The 15,004-nt window shown below is 46.2% G+C and overlaps 1 protein-coding gene across 4 annotated transcripts in view; it reads right to left on the bottom strand.

The window, feature by feature from the left end:
* Nucleotides 1-15,004, bottom strand: part of LOC133345511 (neuronal-specific septin-3-like) — a 269,744-nt gene that overhangs the window by 89,994 nt on the left and 164,746 nt on the right. The window contains exon 1 of one of the 4 annotated variants that reach the window (XM_061556338.1): nucleotides 13,238-13,488. The exons of 2 other annotated variants lie outside the window; for them this stretch is intronic. The gene's annotated coding sequence lies outside the window, so the exon portion shown is untranslated. Of the gene's footprint in view, nucleotides 1-9,690; nucleotides 9,836-13,237; nucleotides 13,489-15,004 lie in introns of those variants that run through there. One more of the 4 variants, XM_061556347.1, reaches the window with a different exon arrangement.

Below are 15,004 nucleotides of genomic sequence, written 5' to 3' on the forward strand. Positions count from 1 at the left end.
TATGGCGGTTGCCGGTGTCTCCAAAGGACAACCACTCCTCCTTCTTTCGTACGGCTGATGTAGATGGCAGAGCAACAACTACAACTTCACATTCTGGTGGTCAAGCCGGACAACCGTGTTAGGAGCAGTGGAGTGGTTATCGCTGTGATGTCTCCTTTGTATTTGTGAATCAGGCATTGCTTCGTTATGGTGCACGGTCTCTTCTGGATGACCACAGTCGCAAACTACTGGAGAGTTTTTCATTTTCCGTTTGTGCATCAGGTGTCCGCATCTGCCACGGTTTGTGCAGTGGATGACGCGGTTTAGATGAATCATGAGCTTCGTGGAAGATCAAACCCAGGCATCTCCTGCGTTGGGTCTTTCACGCGTATCAGTGGGCAACAACTGATGAATAAATACTGTACAGATTTGAAAATGTCAACATCACATCGTTGCCACAGTCAGAATCGGCATCTTTATTTATCCTGGAGCTGCAACCCCACGCTGCCAAACCATCGCACGACGGGGGAGAGAACGGGGGCTGCTAAGAAAAAAAACTAACAAACTTGAAAGAAAGCCACCTTGGTGCTATAATAATCGGCACAAGTGCAACAAGCTGGACCCGATGTCGACACGGCAATTCAATCGCCACCGACATCATTGTTGCCAACAGATGCACGGGAAACGCCGCGCCCTGGCGTGACGCTCGCTCGGGAGGAGTGTGACCGTCGCTCCTCTGCGGCGGAGTCGGACGTGGGAGTGGAAGAGGGTGGAAGTGGTGGGGGGGGGGCCTGGGAAGGAAACGGTGGGGGGGGGGGTTTGGTGGGGGGGGGGGTCCAACAACGAAAACACCCCCAGCTTTCCCAGACAGCTGGCACTGACGTAATAAAAGCCCAGGAACTATTTACTTAACCCTCCAGCTGACCCTGAAGGCGGGGACGACTCCAGTACCCGTCAGCCTGGCGACCGCTTAGCAAGCCCCCCCCTCGTCCCCCCCCCCCCCCCCCACAAAGTTATATTGCTCCTTGGTTATGTTTTATCGCATTAACATTTTTTGCACAATGTACGTGGTCGGGGAGGGCTCATCAGAGAATTGGACTCCCGCAGCGAGTTCAAGTTTGCGTCCGATGGTTGACTCAGTGCCGCCCCCCCCCCCAACACCATCAACTTTAAGGGCAGTAAAGTGTTATCCGACACACACCCGACTCAGCCCCACTCCATGTGAATGTGGAATTTCCACGACAGGTTCAGGGCGACCAACATTTGGTGAGCACTGTCCACTTTTTGCTCATTTATGGCGCGGCAGGGAAGGGAGGGGGCGGAGTGTGTGATTTCGCTCTAAAATCGAACGCATTCATGACAACGATCTCTCGATGAATCTGCATCGTTGTGGTAAGTGTTGTTGAAAAGGCTCTGCTATGGCCAGCGGACCTCAAAATATGACCGTGTAGTACTCTTAAGCCGAGTCGATTATTGTACTTGCTCTGGCAGTACACATCACAAAGCTCAGTCAATGGGAATAATAATGATAATGGAGGGGGGAGGGGATGTCTAGGAGGCCCAGGGCCAGTTCGGATATTATTTCAGATTTCGTGTGCCACTAATGTGAGCTGTGGCCTGGAATCAAACACAGGGGTTGCCCAGGCTCGCCGCACGGCAAAGCAAACCAACTCCGCCGCCACCAAATCGTTTTAAAAACATTTTTCTAAATTGAAAAGTACGACCTTTTAGGACGCGCAATAATGTGTAAGCCATGCCTAGCGATGTCTCATGCCAGCAGAACATTTCACGAAATAAAAAATCAGTCCAGTGCCGTGGCGGCTCGGAGCTCAGCAGCTACATCTCAGCGGGAACGATTTCTCGAGCGCGCGCGCGCGCACGCGTCCTGTTTGGTTTGCGAAATTAAAAACGAAATTCATCCCACCGAGCCTCCTCAAAGCACGACGAAATGTGTTTACAATTTAAAAGGTCGTGCGTCTGAAGGGGTGGTGGGGGGTGGATGGGGGAGTTTAAACCACATCGAGAACTCTGACCGTGAGCAGTTAGGAAACTGTTCCGTAGCTGCCGCTCGCCGTTGCCCGAAGTCAAGCGGCCTGGGAATATCTCTCACCATGTGGAGTGGGCGATGATAAATGTTCAAATGCGGGCACTGGGTTCTCAGGACCACCAGTGTTCTATGATGGAAATAAAGACGTCTGACGATTGCTACCTCGTTTAAAGTTGAAGTGCGATCTATTTCTGATTTTAAATATATTTACACAAACTGTTCAGAATTTAGCTTTCTATTTTTTTCCCAGGTCGCCATTGCAATGTTTCACGTGTTTAATGTGTTATTTCATCTGCAGGTTATATAAAGAAGAGAAAATGTTCTGTTCTTATACTTTATTAGATCTTTTTTTCATTGCAAATTCTCAATTTTGCCTGTTCTATTTGTAAACCGGGATCGGGTGTGTTTATTGGGTTTATTAATGACCAGTCTATTTGGATTCAATGGTTGTGTTTTATTACTCTTCACACGGTACAATTACATTGGTTGGCTGTGAAAGTGTTTTTTTAGGGTCACGCAAGTATCCCTTGAAAAAGAGACCCGTGGTTTCAATGAACTCTGAATTGGTTTTAAAGAGAGGTCAATACAATGCTCTTATATACTGCACTAGCTTTACTACCCGGCTTCGCCCGGGACTTGGATTCTTGTTTTGGATTAATACACGGGGGGGGCGGGGGGGGGGGTGCGTGACGTCAGCAGGCACACTGCGTGACGTCAGCAGGCACACTGCGTGACGCTGCCGCGTGCGGGTCACATCACAGATGTGACGTCACCACTCACTTGCCTTGCTAAATATATGCATTGCACCACCCCCCCCCCCCCCAAAAAAAGTAGATTTTTATATTTGCATGGTGTACAGTCTGGAAAGTACCCACATGGCAAATTTCAAGTTTGTTGCATGTCGGGAAGTACGCTGAACATTTTGAACAGACACACATAATCACAAATTTCAATTTTATATATATAGATATACTTAGGCTGTGGGATGTAAACCAACACATAATGAAACTACATTTTTACTTTATTAAGCTAAGCACATGCAGTGGCGTTCATTTCTATTGGCAGCCCTGTGCCAGTGTCATCAATTCCACATCCCTATGGCAAAGACCACACCTTGAATCCACAGCACAACCACTGCTTTCATCCCGAAAAGCGGTTAGCTATTTTACCGACGACCCTAAAAGGACGACGCATGGGATTCGGTCAACCCCGTGAACTTTTAAAACTGGTAGTCAAGCACTGCGGTTACGACGCCTCTCTGCCAGACACATCATCACAGTGTTGAGAGGTCAGCATAACCCCAAAAACACGAAAAAAGGTGCACAGGTTGCGCGCTAGTTATTATTTTTGTACGAGCAATTAAATAAGGAAACGATACCGCTGACCGATTACTCGGTCTGCTGAGAAGCGCTCGCGGGAATCCGGGCGCCAAAATTGTACCGTTCGCAGAGGCCATTTCAGTTGCAATCCCACTTTTCAATGGCTTGACAAAGGTGCAGCAGGGTAGGAAAAAGACGTAATTGTTCGGGCTAGTCGCTACATTAGCGGCACGGTGCCGTCGGTCACGCCGCACCCTTCTCGACAATGTGCGCTTCCTGTAAACGCCTACCTGGCCCGCTGCGAGTGCAATCAATCACTGCTCCTCTTTTTTAAGCGGTCGCCACTGCCAGCGAGCAACAGGGATGGGCCCATCGCATTGGTCGCTTGCGATTGCAAACAGCATTATTTTATAAGCGTATATGGGGCGACCGCCAGGCACGTGAAGATACGTCGGTTGATCGATGTAAATTGGTAACCTGCACGCATGACACGTGGATCAACCCGTGGGTGAAATAATAATCGATTCTCATCGATGTGTAGGCAGTCATCACGTTGACATACTACGTACACCATTACGAATGTAGAAACGAGTGTAAAGATTCTTGAATCGAATCGTGAAGCGTTTAATTCTGACAATACATGTATTTGTGAGATGGGTGAATTGTTTCATGCCTAATGATGATCACACCATGCTTAAAATATTCATGTACAGCCTCTATCAATCCACTGCTGGATGAAGGCCTCCACACTCCGCATTTGTCAGTCATGAGGATTTTGTTTGACCGTACTTCACCATGTTCTTGGTTCTTTCGGTAAAGTCACGTAGAAGGGAAGTAATAAAATAATAAAAATAAAACATAATAAAATAATTTTCACGACGTTTCGGCTACAACGCAAGCAGCCGTCTTCAGGTGAAGAATGAGACACTGCCAAGCTAGGAGCTTATATATAAGCTGGGTTGGAGGTGGAAGAAGAGCGCCTTGGCAGTGTCTCATTCTTCACCTGAAGACGGCTGCTTGCGTTGTAGCCGAAACGTCGTGAGAATTATTTTATTTTATTATGTTTTATTTTTATTATTTTATTACTTCCCTTCTACGTGACTTTACCGAAAGAACCAAGAAGATTAATCCCTGCAGTCGCGAAAGCTTTAAATCGTACTTCACCATGCTGGTCAGTGCAGGTTTGTTGGTGAATTGCCAACCTGAAATTGCAACAACAACATTTTTTAAAAAAGGCAGCAATATCGTGAGCTCGGTAATTAAAAAAAAAGCAATCGTGTTCATTCTTCTTCATGCGTCACCTTCAATGCAGGCAACTCTAGCCAAGAAGGTCTCATTCAAACTGACCTTCGCTCGCAATTACAGATTGTCAGAATGCCCGATAAAGAAGTCATCGCTTCGTTTTACCGGGGGGCTGACTGACAGCGCCAAGACGTTGTTTTGTTTCTTCTTCGAGAAGTGAAAGGGCGTGTCGAATGGACTGGGTGTTTTTTTGTTCTTTAAATGCCACCGCAGTTGTCGAGGCAGGGTGTGTCGAGATATAACAAGGAAGCAACCCTGTAAGTAAAGGTTGATTTAAGATTCAAACACGCTTTGGTGTCTTCTCTGGGGATCACCGTTCTGCCATCTCCGTACTCCTTTTAAACGGACGTTATTGAGGTCGAAACGATACAAATGTAATCGTTTCATAAGATCATTTGCTTTTAATTATTTTTTTCATCTTCTTGGTTTTTTCGGTAATGTCACGTAGAAGAGAAGTAATACAATAATATTTTTATTATTTTATATTATTATTTTATTACTTTTATTCTACGTGACTTTACCGAAAAAACCAAGAAGATGAATCCCTGCAGTCACGAAAGCTTTAAATCGAAATTTATTTTTTTCACGTTTTTTTATTTTTGTATCGTAGTTATTTATTAATTGGTAACGCTCGCCGTCTGTCTCCTAGCCGGGTCACGCTTGAAAAAGAGTCGCATCGTTCAATGGGTTATTTACTTTGCTAAAAAAACTTCTGATTCTTCCGATCCTGATTCTTTCATGCGACGTTTGGAGGCAGGGGGGGGGGTTGTTACGCAGTGCTGCAAAACAAATTATCGTGGCGTGACATTTGTAAAAAAAAAATACGGTGGCTTTTAAAAATGACAGCTAATTAAAAGGAGATCATCTTTCTTTTTAAATCCTTTATATTAAGTTCACTTGCTTGCTTGCTTGCGCGCTTACGACCGTGCAAATCTTTCAGTCGTTTTTTAACCCACTTCCCGTGATCCAATCGAGCTGACATTTTGCACACAGACTCGTGCGTGGCAATGTATTTTCGTGAAAAAAAATCAAAATTTTTACACTTTTTAGGAATTTTTTTTTATTTAATTACCAATTGCTTAATGGTGCCAGGCAATCATCTGACCCATAGGTGGCAGCCATCTCAAGCCAGAGGACGAGAGGACTCTAGCCGCCACGCATATAAAGATAGTGAAAAACTTTGTTTTTTTTACGGGTTAATTTTTTTTAAGTATACTGTGACACCTCTTTCGGAGATTCTGCCAAACTTGAGCCAGTGGTGGGCATTTCGCATCACCCACGGTAGGGCCCAGTCTTCTCTCACGAGGTATACCGCTATTAACGTCTGACAAAGTGGTCTCGTATCGGTTGTGAAGATTTGATGGGACGAGCCAGCCCCCCATTTGAACTCGCAACCTCGCAATTGGAAGTTGATCGTTCTGACCACTGTGCTAGCTGGCCATTACATGGTCCGCCAATACATCTCTTAAACGCAGTGCTTAATAGAAATCCGTACAATAAATATCACAATAATAATAATGTACAGCCCTTTGTCAATCCACCATGAGATGAAGGCCTCCTCACGATGTCTCGTTGGTCATGATCGTTGTTCGACCTTGCTTCACTTCGATAGCCCGTGAGAGATGGTGAATTGGCGTCAGGCTAAGAGCGGTTTAGCGATAACTCGCCACTTAATGTTGGCCATGGCCAGGAATTGAACTCAGCTCACTGGGTTCACAGCGCACTGCACTAAGCACAATGTCACCACTTCACGCCCCCCCCCCCCACCGTCCTAACAATAAAATTACTCCGTAACGCATTCACGATGCTCACTAATCCCTACCGAGAGCGATGTATTTTTGAAAAGTCACACAATGCACTTTGGAAACAGGGACCTGTGCAAGGTTTACATTAAAGCCGATGTTAAACGTGATTACAGGCTACCCCCCAAACAACAAAAAACGAGTGCCACACTCTCCCGTACATGTGGAGGAAACGTTGACAAGTGAAAATAAAGAGGCATCCACACACAGCGTTGAGTTAAGAGGCATCTGTGCTGTGTTTACACGGGCCGCTTTTGTCCCCTTTGTTATCAACATCCGCGGCACTGGGTGGTCCGGTTACATATCGCGCCACACTCCCCGAAGCCCTATCTCGCACCAGGCGCACACACGCTCGTCAATTGTGCCAGATACCAAAAAAAATGTAAAAGACTGTTTTAATTGCCTTTTGCCCGCCACAACCGCAACACATTACCAGCCCTTCTCACCATGCCCATTCCTGCCCGTCCTCTCCTCCATGCACAAGCCACACCCTGCCACACGTCCAACTCTCTCCAGCAAAGACTTTTAAAAAAAACCCAACTCCACAGTCATTTTCTCTCTGTCCTGCCATGAGCAATGCCAGACCTTGCAGACCAACACGTGGCCCCCTTTACGTACAGCAACCGCTCGTCTCGAAAATCCAGAATATGTCCCTGTGCGCACATCAGCAGCGGACGGGGCCCATTCTCAAATTGGCAGTCCTCGGGCCCACAATTCCACATTGTCATGGACGGGATCAGTCTATCCATGGGACGGATGGTGCTGTTGACAGAATGTTAAACTCATGCCCGGAAGGTTGAATTTTTTTTATTTCAGTTGGGGGTGAACTCAGGCCATCATCTCTCTGGGGTCAATACAATTAATAGCACATTGTAGGGAGTCAAAAGTGGTAATCGCATTGGATGACTGGTCCCTGTTATAGGAATGTGGAATTTACACTGCAGCTGTGGACCACCGACAGCATAATGCACCTTTGATTTGAATTAGAGCTCAGCAGGTTGTGTTCACTTTCCCCAACTCTTTCTCGAGTCACAAGAATAGGCCCTCCCCATGCTGTTTGACTCTACATCACCACACCGGTCAATGCAAGGTGGTGAATGGAGGGCCCAAAACTGTGGATGACAGTCAAATACAGGTCACTGGGTTCACATTGCAGTGCACTAACTACTGCACAACTCCATAATAGAGATTTTTTCAGTCAGATCGCGTAAATGTAAATGTGTCGTTAAACTCGCCACCACCAAACACAGCCAACTAGTAAGGTTTGTCACGTAAACAAAACATGTCAATTCGTTACTAGTTCAGTACACCAGTGTGTTAGAAGGTAAACCCACAACATTTACAATTAAAGTACGACGTTTCGCCAGTAATTACAACCAGCCCCGTCAAGCGACAGCCAGAGTACTGCATCACTGTTTTCCCCCAATATTTGGTAACAAAAAACATTTCTACATCCCACGCCACCTCCCAAGGTACCATGTGTGTAGCCTTCTTATGGGTTGAGCTAGAATTAGCTCAAATGTATTCGTATAAACAAACAACGGCAATGTTATTGATGCATAATTCCCTCTCGTTAGCAATGCTCAAAGTTCGTAACATTTGGCTCTCTTGTACCTGAACAACATGAGCCACATAAACAAAAACAAGCCCCACTGCAGTCACTTGGGATGCGAGCCGGTGGGCGGCACTTATTTACAATGGTTCCCAACTTTGTAAAATTCAGTCCAATTCAAGCAGGGGCTCCCCTCTGGGGACCCATCGTGGCTGTTTATAATCCAAAGTCTGATTATCTGGCTTGTTTTGGTCTCACTGGAAGCACACATGAAACATGGCAATTATAAGGCATTAAATCAGCCATGCTGCTATGGCAGGCAAGGGAGATTTAGAAGAGTAAAGTTCAGTGCGTTTTGCAGGAAAACATGAAGATTCATGGCTTTGCTTGATAATAATCCAAGCAATGACGCTGATGAAAACATTTGCATGTTAACAGAGATTTTTTTTGCCACATATGGCTTCATGAAGTGGGTTGATGTCACGTGAAAATATAGTTTATGATTGATCGATGCGTGTATGTTGATCTTCTTTCGCACTGCACGTAGCCAACTGCGCTAATCTGAGGTGTGAATGATGGATCATTCACGACTTGGTCAATCTAAAGTGAAAGTGGCTCTGGTAAGATAAGCAATGGGGCGGCAACTCATCTCCACTGGGGGCCCTGAGCCAATGGCGGACAGTTTATCCATAACAAGCGCTCTCTTTGAACCTTCCTGTAACTCGAAAGTTTCCTACACAAACTATACCACAATACTCTGCTCATGCTCGAGACGAATTCATGCTAAACATTGCATTCGTTGCCGACAGTTGTACTTTTTAAAGACCTATGAATCATGCCTGCCATGAAGACGTTTGTGTTGCCAGCAGAAGCGAATGGCAAACCTTTGAATCGACGTGCAGAACCTTCATATCTATAGCTTCGAATGAATCAGAAATTCCATAGTTTTTTTTTAGTAGGCAAGAAAACAAAGAGTAGGGTAGGGAGGGGCAGCATTTTGCAAGTCATTTCAGATTGAGTCAACTTCGTGGAGGCCTTGACAAGCTTTACAAAGAATTGTTAAGGTCATTGGGATGGAATTTCAAAACAATCACAACGGAAGCTAATTCGCTTCGATTAAGTTGTGCAGGATGTGTGTGTTCAGTAACAGGCACATCGCGTTCACCGCAAAGGATTTTCAGAAGAAGAGTAAAAATGTATGATCAGAAAAGAGATGGCAACGCAAAGGTGAACGACGGCTTGAAATACACCAGTCACCAGTCCAACCACCACCACCCTAACGCTACAGGGCTCCTTTTGGCAGGTATCCATGAAGGTCACCACGTGGGCGGTTTTCATAGTTGTGCTGCATGGCTCTCCGACGCGTTTCCGGTCGTACCACGGTGCTGTTCAGCACGATGTCCTCCGTTTCGTTCCGAGTGCTGGGGGAGCTTCTTTAGTTCCACCCGACCTACCCCAATTCAGCTCCTGAAGAAGCTGCTCCCCCCTCCCCCCCCCCGAGCGAATTGTCGGACAGGGCCTCTTCAAAGGCCGCCGAACAAACGCCGTGCTGCCCGACCCGAAAAACGTGTCGGGAGAGTTTCGCAAATAAAGTTTGCTTCAGAGCAAGGCTTGCGTCACCGACATATACATGTAATTATACACACAATGGATGGCACGGCAAATACAAACTAAACCACATTCACTTACGGTCACAGGACGCGGTTGCCAGAACCTCCGGGATCCCTCCGTGCGGGCTTGCTCCCCACCTCGGAGCGTGAAATTTTGCGCGTGGCACAAATCTCCAATTAAGGGCAACGGGTTTTAAGGGGGGATTTTGCGAGCGTTTGCTGCCAAAATGTTACACGGGCGTGTGCATACAAGTGATAGCCGGACACAGCATGCCCACCCCCGCCCAAACCCCCACCTTTGAATGTACAACCTGCTCAGTGTTTATGAACAAATACGGACAGTTTGGCAGAAATTATTCAACGCCAATTTGCTGGTGACCGTAGATTTCAACTCGAATTGCATCAGCGTGGTGTAACGAACAAAAATAACCCCCCCCCCGGTGAAATAAACAAATTGGAGACGATTCTTAAAAATATACAAAGTGTGCAGTTTTCAAAGCCGGCAAAGTGAGACTTTGGAATCGACGTTTATGGACATCGCGACGGGCGTGGAAGTGATAAAGAAGGTCAAAGTCTGCTGCCCACTATTGAGGTCGTCAACGTGGTCGGGTTGTTTGTGTTTCTTTTTGGCGTTTGGCAAAGGCAACGGCAAACGACGCGCCCTGGCAACAAACGACTACTCAAAAAACGTGGCCCCTTTCCACGCAGTGCCCAGTTGCATTGACTCGCAACATCGCGACAACAAGAGCTAGATGCTAACAGGGTCACCGCGGGCACCGCGATTGCCTTTTAACAGTGAGCCGAATTTTGCAAAGCAAAGCAGACCACCACCGCTCAGTGACCGTGCCTCTGAAGTGCAAGTTTCGCCGAACCCTTTGCTTCCCGTAGCATCGGATGGGTTGGAAGAGCCGGGGCAAACCTGCTACTTGGCCCCACCGCGAGCAGTGTGCCAATTGGCATCATAAACGTGCACCGATTGTCCACTGGTGCGTGGCCAGAGGAAATGTGAAATATAGTATCGGGGTATAAAAAATAATTTGGCCAAGAATTGAAATCCCTATCTGTAAATCAAATCCAGGTACTGTTGGATTGCCGGTCGGGTGTGCGTTAGGCTCTACACCAAGGTGGCTCTCAAGTCTGGTTTATATGATGGACCCTTAACATTCAGTTCCCCGATGTGTTTTCATGCTGTGCCACGTGTTGTATATTACGAAGTGCAGCGTATGCTTCAATGTAAAGGGAGCCACTTTAGTGGAGTGAAGCGTCGGACGTTTGTGATATACAACACGTGGCACAAGCAGAAAAGGCAGCAGGGAGCTCTGCAGCACAACAATCACTGGTCTGCTAAATAGAGCAATACATAACCCATATTTTGTGGCATATGACACGCTGCTTTCAAAACAAATAACATGCTCAAAATAAGTTGTTAATGTCTCCCTGCTCAAACAAACATTCGTGTTTGTTCCTTGCCATTAGCAGCAGCGATAAGCCAAAGCTTGAAAAAAAAAATCCACATTCCTACTCCGGTCCGTTTTCTCCTTGGAATAGGCATCGTGGAGTTCCCACACGGAGTGTTACTCATTTTACTGAACCTATAAAAGTAATGGAGAGAGAGAGGTGAGCCCTGAAAGGGGGTTTTAACCTCCGAATTGTGGGTCAAGCGCTGTAACAACACCAGCAGCACACAGCTGTGTATAAAGCAAGCATTGGTTGCTGATGTTTCATTAAGCTTTAACATTGGCTGATTGTGACTCCTTAACAAAAATTCATGTTGATGATTATTATGATGTCTATCAATAAACAAATGGCCATGGAGAGGTGAGGGCTTCTGACATATGTGCAAGTGGGTGTGTGGCTGTACAAAATAAACTAAATTAATAACTATTAAACTTTTTTTAATTTTACCAGGTAAGGCCCACTGAGGTATATAGTCCTTTTGCAGAAGTGACCTGGTCAAATTTGGTGGCTCAACGAAGTGGCTTTTCACGTGGAAATGTATTAGAGCCAAATACTCTAAACGCATGTTTCTAAATGTGGAGGGGAAAGCCGGAGGAACCGGAGAAATAGCCCCACGACCACGGGGAGAACATGCAGACTTCAAATATACAAGCGCCAGGGTCGGGATTGAACCCACGACCTCCTGCATCCCAGGCGAGGTATTTAACATCTCGCCACCGTGGCTGTACAAACTGTTCTAGCATGCCAATGCTCACAAGTGCATGCATGCGTACAAATGCAGTGGCTGGAAATTCTTTGCCCGTGGCCATAAAAAAAATGGAAACGCATTTGAAAAACTCAAAGGTATTGAGCGATTACTGATATTTATTTTGCTTAATATTTCATGGAGAAAAACAAACGAGGTACGAGGAATGGAATGTTGGTGACAGGGCGCTTGCAAAACAATGCATCTTGAAATGTTGTTGGAAAGGCTTCTAGCTGGCCATGAAATCCAATTAATCAAAGTAAAAAAAAAATTCATCAAAAATAATTTTATTTGTAACTTTTTTTTACATTCCATACTTAAGATAATTCAACATCCAGTCGTATTGTGCGAACTCACAACTGAAATGAAGTCAGCAGCAGTTATCCTGCGGATGCACCGGCTCACGCCAGGGCAACGTGGAATTTCTCCTGTTGGCACGGGGCCCCAATCAGAAGTGAGCTCCACCCGACGACCGCTCAACTTCTTTAACCGGGCGAAGTACACGCTGACGTTTTGACTCTTTTTGTAAGTGAACTATAAAATAAACTATCCTTTAAACAAACATGATTTTTTTTGGAGAGAGAGATAGACTGCCAACCGTACTCTGACAGCCATGTGCGCATGACAGTCACGTCCGCAGCAACTGCGGCATAAATCCACGCCAGTGTGGTCGACGCAACAGGGTGCAACACTGCACGAGTCCGCCAAGAAGCAACCGAGCCAACAGACGGTCCCCTCCCCTACGTGCTGTCTGCAAGAGAGCTCTCTGCTTCACATCTGTTTTTCACTCACGGGGACGGCTGATTGGCCAACGAAATTTATGATGGCGAGGTCCAAGAGACAGTCTACAGGCAAATCTCGCTTCTGCTCAAACGAGAGGAGCGAGGCTGTGAAGGATCTCGCACTGGGGAAAAGGAGAGCGCTTTTGTTGGAACGACAATGAATTCGCTCAGTTGGGTTTCGCCGAATGGTTCGTTTTTTCAAAGGTTTTTTTTATGAAAATACAATCATGCAGGAAGTTGCTCGGATTAAACAACGCGTTTTGGTCTTGCAGAATATAAGCGTGCAGCATGGGGGCAACAATGACAAAATACTCGGGTTCATATTAAACACGCACCAAGGAAAGAATTGTATTGCGCCGGTGGATTATTAGTTCAACCGTAATAACCGCGCGACGTTAACTCAGGAAAGAAGCTCGCCGAGAATGAAATGTTCACGGTGAAAACAAAAATCGTGACCGACAAAAATATGAAAATCATTCGCCGACTAAAATACGAACATAAAGAACAACAGGAATCGAACTTAACAAAACCATTCACAAGAACTGCACACACACACAGCACTAAGCGCGTCTGACATTTGGTTCTCAGCTGACCACTGAATAACCCTGCAGACATACAAACAATACAAACGCTCAACTCACCCGCCTTGCAAACTCAAGCAGTTCCCCTTGAGCGCGTGAAACGGTGGCCGGCGACAGCGGAGAAAGAGAGTAAGGCCTCAATAGCTTTGGCCAGGCCCGCTGCCACTGCTGCTGTCACAGAAATCCCTCACACAAGCTCAAGGTTTGCCTTTGCACAGGGCGACTAGGCTAGAAATGAAAGCCTTCCTGTGTGCCCTGCACTAGAGCTAGCACCAGTGACAGGGTGAATCACCCTCATTATGAACACCCCCACGGGATAAGGCGAGCTCACAACACATGTGGTTTAGGGCGGGGGTACAGATTTGGGGACACTTGACAAAAAAAAAATTCGAACGTGTATAATATATTATATTTTTTTTCTCTCTCTCTAAGTGAACGCATCACACCCACCAGAAAGAAATCGCTGCGTGTCTCTACACGACTTGGAAGGACGCGTGCCTGCAATTGATTTCTCAAGAGAGCGGCGGTTTCGTACGCCGCTGTAGGAAAAGGCGTAGGTGATCTGCATCTCTGTTAAAATCGCGAGGGAGGAGAGTTAATAGCGGTCATTATTTCTCCCCCAACCCTTAAGGACCGTGGCTGTGAGAAAGAGGACTTGACGCGGGCCTTTAAGCTCGAGATTGTTTTTGTTTGCGGCTGTTGCTTTGTGAATGCGCCGTTCATGTCATGAAAAACGACTTTAATTTGACCGTCTCGTTACAGGCTTAATGTCGGCTGGGCTGTTAACTACCTCGCCTGGTATGGAGGAGGACGTGGGTTCCATCCCAACCCTGACGCCAGCATATTTGCAGTTTGCATGTCTTTCTCCACGCGGTCGCGTGGATTTTTCTCAGGGTCCTCCGGTTTACCCTCCACATTCAGAATCAACATCACGCGTTTAGAGTATTTGGCTGCTAGGCATTTCCACACGATAAGCCACATCGTTGAGCTTAGATTTGTGGCCCAAATCGCTGCTGAAAAAGAGCTATATAGCTCTGTGGGTCTTACCTGGTATAATAAAAAATTGTTTATGGTTTCACAAATTCATAGCCGCTGTGTAAAGGGATATAATAAACTGTGAGTAAGTGCCATGTTTTCAATAACGTCTCCATTTTAAATGGACGCTCATCCTCAATATATTTCTCGTAGATATTCTAACATATTTATACTGTGTAAAAAGGTGCATCGTTCACCAAGTGTATTCAAGTTTTTATTGGGTACACGCCTAACTCAAGCGTTCCTGGAAATGGAGCACGCGCGTTTTTTTTGTAGGCACGTATACATAATTAATTACACTCACATTCGGGGCCATAAACGTTGCTTAAGAGCCATAAGTAACGCTGGAACTTGTAACTTGAGCTCTTGGCTCGAGGTGGCTCAGAGGTCAGAGCTGGCACCGCTGAGACCCCTGCTTTCGAAGCTGGGTTTCAGCCACCCGTGATTAAACCGGGCTTACAATTGTAGCGAGTTGACGATCTCAGCGCCGACACTAATTACTGCATCAACAGCAACAACAAAAAACCTCACCACGTCATATTCAATTTGGAGTTTCTTTTAATTTGGCAAAACTGCAGCTGAACGACAAATATCATGTTTGACCAACCACGCGACAAACATTACTGGAATTCATAGCAGGTCGGGTGGTAGAGCGCTTCCCTACCACCCCCCCCCCCTTTTGTTTGGATAAGAGGTCATTTGAGCGGATGTCAGAAGTAGTTCTGTTACATCTGCTTCCGCGGCGGTGTTCTTTAACATGGAGAGTGTTCACAACTGTGCGGCGGGTGTTCT

Source organism: Lethenteron reissneri, chromosome 3 (assembly GCF_015708825.2).
Source record: "Lethenteron reissneri isolate LAM-NWPU_2019-01 chromosome 3, ASM1570882v1, whole genome shotgun sequence".
NCBI lineage: Eukaryota > Metazoa > Chordata > Hyperoartia > Petromyzontiformes > Petromyzontidae > Lethenteron > Lethenteron reissneri.